Genomic DNA, 6,791 nt, shown 5'->3' on the forward strand with positions numbered 1-6,791 from the left:
CACACACACACACACACACACTTCCCCTGGCATCAGCAGAGCCCAGCACAATGCCTAGCTAGCACCAGATACCTATTTGTTAGCTAAATAAATTACATCAGTCTATGCAATCATCAGAAGTTTGAAACCTTACTATTCTACTTGTAAAAAAGAGTTGGCCAGTCTTACCCATCTATGACACCTGTGTACCACAACAATGATGCCATGTAAAGATGACACGCTGGTGACATGCATCCCTTGGACCTGCAGCTCTCTAAATGGACTAAGAGGGTCTTGCCTGGTACTGGAAACCTAGCCAAGTACCCAGGGCCAGTGAAGTCATGGATCTTGGAGAAGAACCTACAACTACTTCTTACTAAGCCAGTATAATCCCTGGCAACAATCTAAACATTTGTCTTTCTCCTCACAGATAAGTGCAGTATTCACTCCTCATCCAGAAAAGTTCTTTCTGCAACAGTTGGAGACCAATACAGAAAAACACAACTGCCCAAAATACAGAGTTGCGGAGCTCAGTTTTAATGGATACATTAATAAAGAATTCCTGTACCGATGACTCGGGAAGACTTCATAAGAGGGAGGGAAAGATTGTAAGAGCCAGAGATCAGGCTGTGCTACTGTGTCTCCTAGGAATGCCAGCAGCTGCTCCCATAAAGTCTCACCAACAAGACTCCTTAACCCTGATCTGAACAAGGACAACAGTAGACATGCCCAAGTGGACAGAGGAAGTCCATGAGACCTCGGCCCTACACAGAGAACTGTAAATAACCAAGGGTTGCCGAGAGTGGGAGAAATAGACTTCCCCAGTTTGTTATTCAATACCAACCGTTAGCCTCAGACACATGCATTGAAGTAACATTATGCAGACTGGATTCCTTCTGCAACATGCTCAAGTGAGCTCAGGTTTTGATTCCCCAGTTTCCAAGCCTTGAGATGTTATCGGGAAGTTTCTCCAGAGAGAGAATGTCCTGGGAGCATTCCAGGGGAAGATGTCAGGTTCCCCATCGGTGTCTTTACTCACCATCAAAGTCTTCTAATGACATAACCATGTGTTCACAGCCAACATGCAGGGTATGCAGGAAATGTCATTTTTTTTAAATGAACTTCACACCGAGTCCTCTGCTAGTCAGCTGGTAAACACTCTGTACTGTCTGTTTGTACATGTGTGTATACATGTACATGCATGCAATTCTGCTCCCCTAGTTTACACTAGTGAAATGAAATATTTTGGGATGTACCTTCTCATCTTCTTTTAATTTATTTTAACTAATAAATTACTTGGTACCCAGTACTGTGGAAGCTCAGGTATTACTCCATGTCTAGGGATACACATTTTCGCTGGGACTGAAGGTCTGGTGTGCTGGTAGTCCAGCCTCTCTGGGATCACTACAGTCATTCTCCAAAGTCCTGATAGTTTTGTTGGGCTGTGGGTTAACAACTGTGTTAACTCTATCACCGGAAATCCTATTTTGCTCTATTAAGCATCCTGCAGGAAGCTTAGCATCACTTTCAGCATTATCTTCTTGGTGATCCTAAGTTTTTATAAAAGATGGCAATGAGAGATGCTGTCAATCACAAATGTTGACTTTGAAAATGCTTTGAAGAAAGAGAAAATAAAGGCTTGGATGCAGAGAGAGAAACAGAGAGAGAGACAGAGAGAGAGAGACAGAGAGAGAGACAGAGAGAGAGACAGAGAGAGACAGAGAGAGAGACAGAGAGAGAGACAGAGAGAGAGAGACAGAGAGAGAGACAGAGAGAGAGAGAATATCAAAATCAAAAGAACAAAAGTACCCTTATTGTTGTAATTCCTCAACATGTTAAAATCTCAGAATGTTACCCTGCCACAAGTGAGAATTGGAGCAGAATCTATCTCCAGCATCAAATCATTCCGAAAGCTAATATGGTGTAACTGCCCAGGGCTTCTGTGGCTGTCAAGGGGGACAATGCCTAAATCTCCTTGACTGTGAGCAATAAGATCTCTGTTGTTTAAGAAGATTTCTTAGAAAATCACCAGTCATAACCCTTTGTAGGTGAAATGTTCCAGAACCTTCTCTTAGCATTAAATTGGCATTTCACCAAAGTCTCTCTTGCCAACTTTAAGTGTTTCTAGGCAAAGAAAATACAATCTAATTCTGTTTGCAAAACGGGCTAGATTGCATGAAGGAATCTTTGCAGAGGAAGGATTTAGACCAGTTTGGGAATTATTAGTAAAGTTGGCTCCCCAAAACATTTGCTGGGTGTCTTCTGGGCATCAGGAGCTCAGAAGTCCAGAAGAAAATCAGCTTCTCTTTATGTAATGGGGGAAATAGCAACAAACTCTGATATAATGTGAGGTGATAAAATATGGATAAAAGGCTCTGGGAGCTTGGCAGGAGAGCCAATAGAAAATTCATAGAGGGAATGACATTAGTTTGGGTTCTGAAGGACACATAAATATTTTCCAGGTGAGGGCGAGAGAGGCAGAGGCAGAACAAGGCTCAAGGGCACGTGTGCACACCAGTGTGAGCCCTGCAAAGTGAGCAGAACTGGTCAGAACTGAATTTGGAAGATGCAAGGAATGAGTTGGGGTCCAAAGGACTAGCCTAGTTTCATGGCTAATGTGCAACTCTTCCTCAGTTTCTCTAGCCCTCCTGCCATTTCTGACATCCTCCATAGCTACTATTGTTGTGCTCCTGCTGTGCCCAGAGCTGAGGACCTTGGAAGGATTTTCTCATTTGTTCTTCACAGTGGTCCTCGGGATAAATTCTTCTGTGGTAATCATTTTATGGAGGTCATTTCCCCTCTTTCCTTGACTCTGTTTTTTTTTGCTAATATTCCAGGTGCTTGGACAATTCATACATCCTTGTACAACTGACTTTCTTCTGTGGAATCACTTAGTTCTTCTTCTTCTTTCTTTTAGAAGTTAAAAGGCAAACTGATGTGACCGAGCATGATGTCCACAGATGCCCTGTTACAGGGCATTTTGACCTCAGCATGTTGATCCTTCCTTTTTGACTTTGAGAACAATTTCTCCTGATCTTTTTGCTCTGAGAACATTTTGAATTTAATAATTTTAATTAGAAATATATCAACTTAGATGGACTTTCCAACCAGACAATATTTGCCAGAGTGATTCCATTAAGTCAATTTAATCTCTTGATCAATTTTCTGCATAGCACAGTTAGGCCATTTCTAAAAATGTTAACTCTCCTGCAATCATTTTCAGTCGGGCACATTTTTTTTCCACTTAAACCCAGAAACAAAATTTGATGTATTGATTAGATATTGTCCATATCAAATTTTATTGATCCTGAATTTTACTTTATGTAATATTCATTATGTCAAGTCTGTGCTTTATTTCTGAATCAAAAACTGTAGCTCCTATATATTTTTTAAAAGAAGTTAGATCTTTTGTCAGTGTATAACAAATAGCAGTTTTGCTGGATGCAGCAATCTTAGATACTGATTATTTAGGCTAATAATCTTCATGTACATTATAGTATTAAAATAATGATGCCTTTGTATATTTTTATTAATGAGAAATGGGTCAGTTTTTTGTGTACAAAATTTTATAAGAGGAAGAAAGAATAAAAAAGAGTGAAGGAGAGAGAAAGAGGGGGAGAAAAGGAAGAATTGGTGAGGGAGACGGGGAACCAGTGACAGATGTTTAGAGAAGAGCATGTTATTTTCCAAGCTCTCAAATGTATTGCAGAGGCTGTAGCCGGGGAAGGATGGCCAGGATGTGCCTATTGTGGACAGGACAGTGCTTATCATTGGTTTCAGTTAAGCATGGCAAGGTTGCTCTGAAAACAGACAGAAGCTGGGAATCCCATTAGTCTTAGGAATGAGCCCGGAAGAGTGCTATGGAGGTTCTGAGCTCTGCTGTGGCCACGTTTGGAGTCCTGATGTGTGTCTGTAAGCAGCACACAGGCATTGCTTGACAGATATGGCTCCCTGGCATGCTGGCGGAGTAGAGGCCACTAGGCAGTATTCTGATCACCTGAGCAATATGTCCTGTAGAAATCTGCAGAAGAAGGTCTGGGATCTCCAACATCTTCTTGGTTTTGAAGACAGGAGGTAGTCATATGTCTTCCTGATGTGTCTTCCACATTAGTGGAGAAAAGGGCTAGCTTTTCCCACTGCATCTTTTTAATGAATGTCTTACTCATTGGTCACGCCCAATTCCTTGCAGTGTAGAATACTGGCTCCTTTGCAGTCCCGCTGGTGCTCATATCTCAAGCCTCTACTCTCTTTACTCCTGTCCATGCATATTTTCACTTCAGCACCCAGGCTTCACTACTTGCAGAATATTTCAAGGCCTCTCTGGTTCTCACGCTGGTCTTGCCTAGAGTTATGAAGACACACTTTCCAAAGAGGCTGTCTGCTTTCTGCCTTATGCAGGGGGCTGAAGAGAGGCAAGGGGAGCTGTTTGGAATGTGGAGCACGAGGGAGTGACTAGTGGAAACAGTGTGCATTGGCCAGACGGAGCCTTGGAAGGGATAAGGACTAGCCGGAAGACTCAGAGCAGCAGTCCTTCGAGAGGGGTTGGGGAAGGGCTGGGGATGTGGCTCAGGGGCAGTGTTTGCCAGCAAGCACAAGGTTCTAGAGTTCAAACCACAGCACTGCCAAAAAAAAAAAATATCGAAGAACAGAAGAGGCTGGGGAGCCTTAGCTGTGGAGGATGCTATCGGAGATGGAGAAAGCCCATATTATCGTGCTCGGCTTTGAGGATGGTTTGAGTGTGTCCCCTGAAAACCTGGTCTCCAGTGTGGTGACTGTCAGAGGTAATGGGACTTTCCAAGTGCGAGATGAATAGGTAATGAAGGCATTTCACTCGTGACAGATTAATGCTATCCTTGTGGAGTGAGCTAGTTCCTGTGAGAGCAGCTGTGAGAAGAGCAAGAGCGGCCCCTGAATCTGTCAACATGTGGCTGCTTTATCTTTCTCTCCTGCTTCTGAGATGATGTGAGCACCACATTGGGTAGAAGGTGGAACAGAAATAGCCACCTGTGGACTTTTGGTCTCTAAGCCTGTGAGCAAATAGAACCATTTTCTTTACAAAGTACCTGGCCTCATGTATCTTATTATCAAATGAACCCACACATGCCTTCCTGTGTTCTTTACAGCAGTTCTACTGTAGTCCCACATGTAGAAGCTCAGGATGTGTTAAATCCCTGAAGTCCTGTTTGAGAAAAACATGCAGTGACTGAGTTTTCACTGTTCTGGGTGGGAACTCCTTGAAAGGAAGAGGTGGAGTTGGTGGCCAGGGTCCAAGCATCCTTTTTGGGAGGCACCTACTAGGTTTTCCTTGGCACAAGTGCCATTATGTCACCACTCATGCAGTTTCAGCATTAGATCACCTGTTCCTATGGCACGAATCTCTTCTTTATAGCATTGTTCAGAAAATGGATGCCGCTTGCTGGGGGTTCAGGTTGTGAGACTGGAGCTTTTTACGTGAGTTTGATTTTGAACTTAGAGTAGTTTCCTGGAGGTCTGGGCTGTGCTCCAGGCAGGCAGGGATGTATATTTGTTAAGAGTTGATAGCTGGGTTGAGTGGACACACATAGTGTTCATTCACCTATTTCTAGAACACAAAGTGTCTATAGGTGTCTTCTAAGCTCTCTATATAGAGTCTTGTGTGACCTCAGGTAAGCTATATAGTTTTTCTGAGACTCAACATCTATATCTTCAAAATGTTAAAATAGTTATCTCCTGAGATGTTTTAATAGATTAATGTGTTATGGTACATTTAGTACTTGTTTTTTCTATTTAGATTTCAATTAAGTTTCAATTGATTTTTGTGTGTGGTATAAGATTGGAATTTACCCTAATTTTTTTCTGAATGAATAGACAATTGTACCATAACACCACTTATTGACCTATACACTCTTGCTCTTACCAATGAGAAATTCCACTGTCCCCTGAAGATTTTAAATTTATTTAATTTTATGCACTACCCAGATATTGGGCACTCTTAGAAAAAAGGATTTTTCTTTTATCATAGATGTTAAGTTCTGACATCTATTTCTAGTTCTTCTCTGTCCCTTACAGACACATTATTTATAATACTCCCAAATTGGATAGCCAAATTTTCATCAAAAATAGAATGGATTTTCTTTGAAACTATACCTGTACAATGAGATAACACAGCACAATAGGAGGAAGATAAGTGTTGAGAATGAGTGAATTCCAAGGGCATAATGCTGAGTTAAAGAAGCTAAATGCAAAGGAATACATAATGCACCATAGTTGTGAGATTCTGTTTATACAGTTTTCAAAAATGGGCAAAATGAGTGTGTGATTTTAGAAATCATTATTGTCATTATTTCTGGAGAGACAGGAAAAGGCTGACACTCAGCTGGGGGCAGGAGGAGATCCTGTACTGTGCCCTGAGCAGTGTGTTCACTCAAGAATAATTAACTAGCTATAGGGTTCAAACAGAAAAATAATTTACTTAAAAATTTCCAGGACCTCTTACTGGGGCCCTAGTTCTGACATGAAGGAGTGGACATGTGCTTCCATCCCTAACCAAGAAGCTATTTCCAACTGATATCCACTTTCTAAGGAAAAATTAGTTTTCTTCAACAGAGACTTACTTAACCACACTTAAGGCAGACCCAATGCCCACAGTAGATGGCCAACACAAAATAAACCAAGAAACAACTTTATAGACCCTTTGTCTCACACTGTTTGGGCATTTTTGTGTTACTGGTCTTTTGCTTGTGAATTATGGTTTCTAAAATTTGTGTCCATGTCCTTCCTTCCTTCCTTCCTTCCTTCCTTCCTTCCTTCCTTCCTTCCTTCCTTCCTTCCTT

This window comes from Microtus ochrogaster, chromosome 8 (genome assembly GCF_000317375.1).
Source record: "Microtus ochrogaster isolate Prairie Vole_2 chromosome 8, MicOch1.0, whole genome shotgun sequence".
Lineage (NCBI taxonomy): Eukaryota > Metazoa > Chordata > Mammalia > Rodentia > Cricetidae > Microtus > Microtus ochrogaster.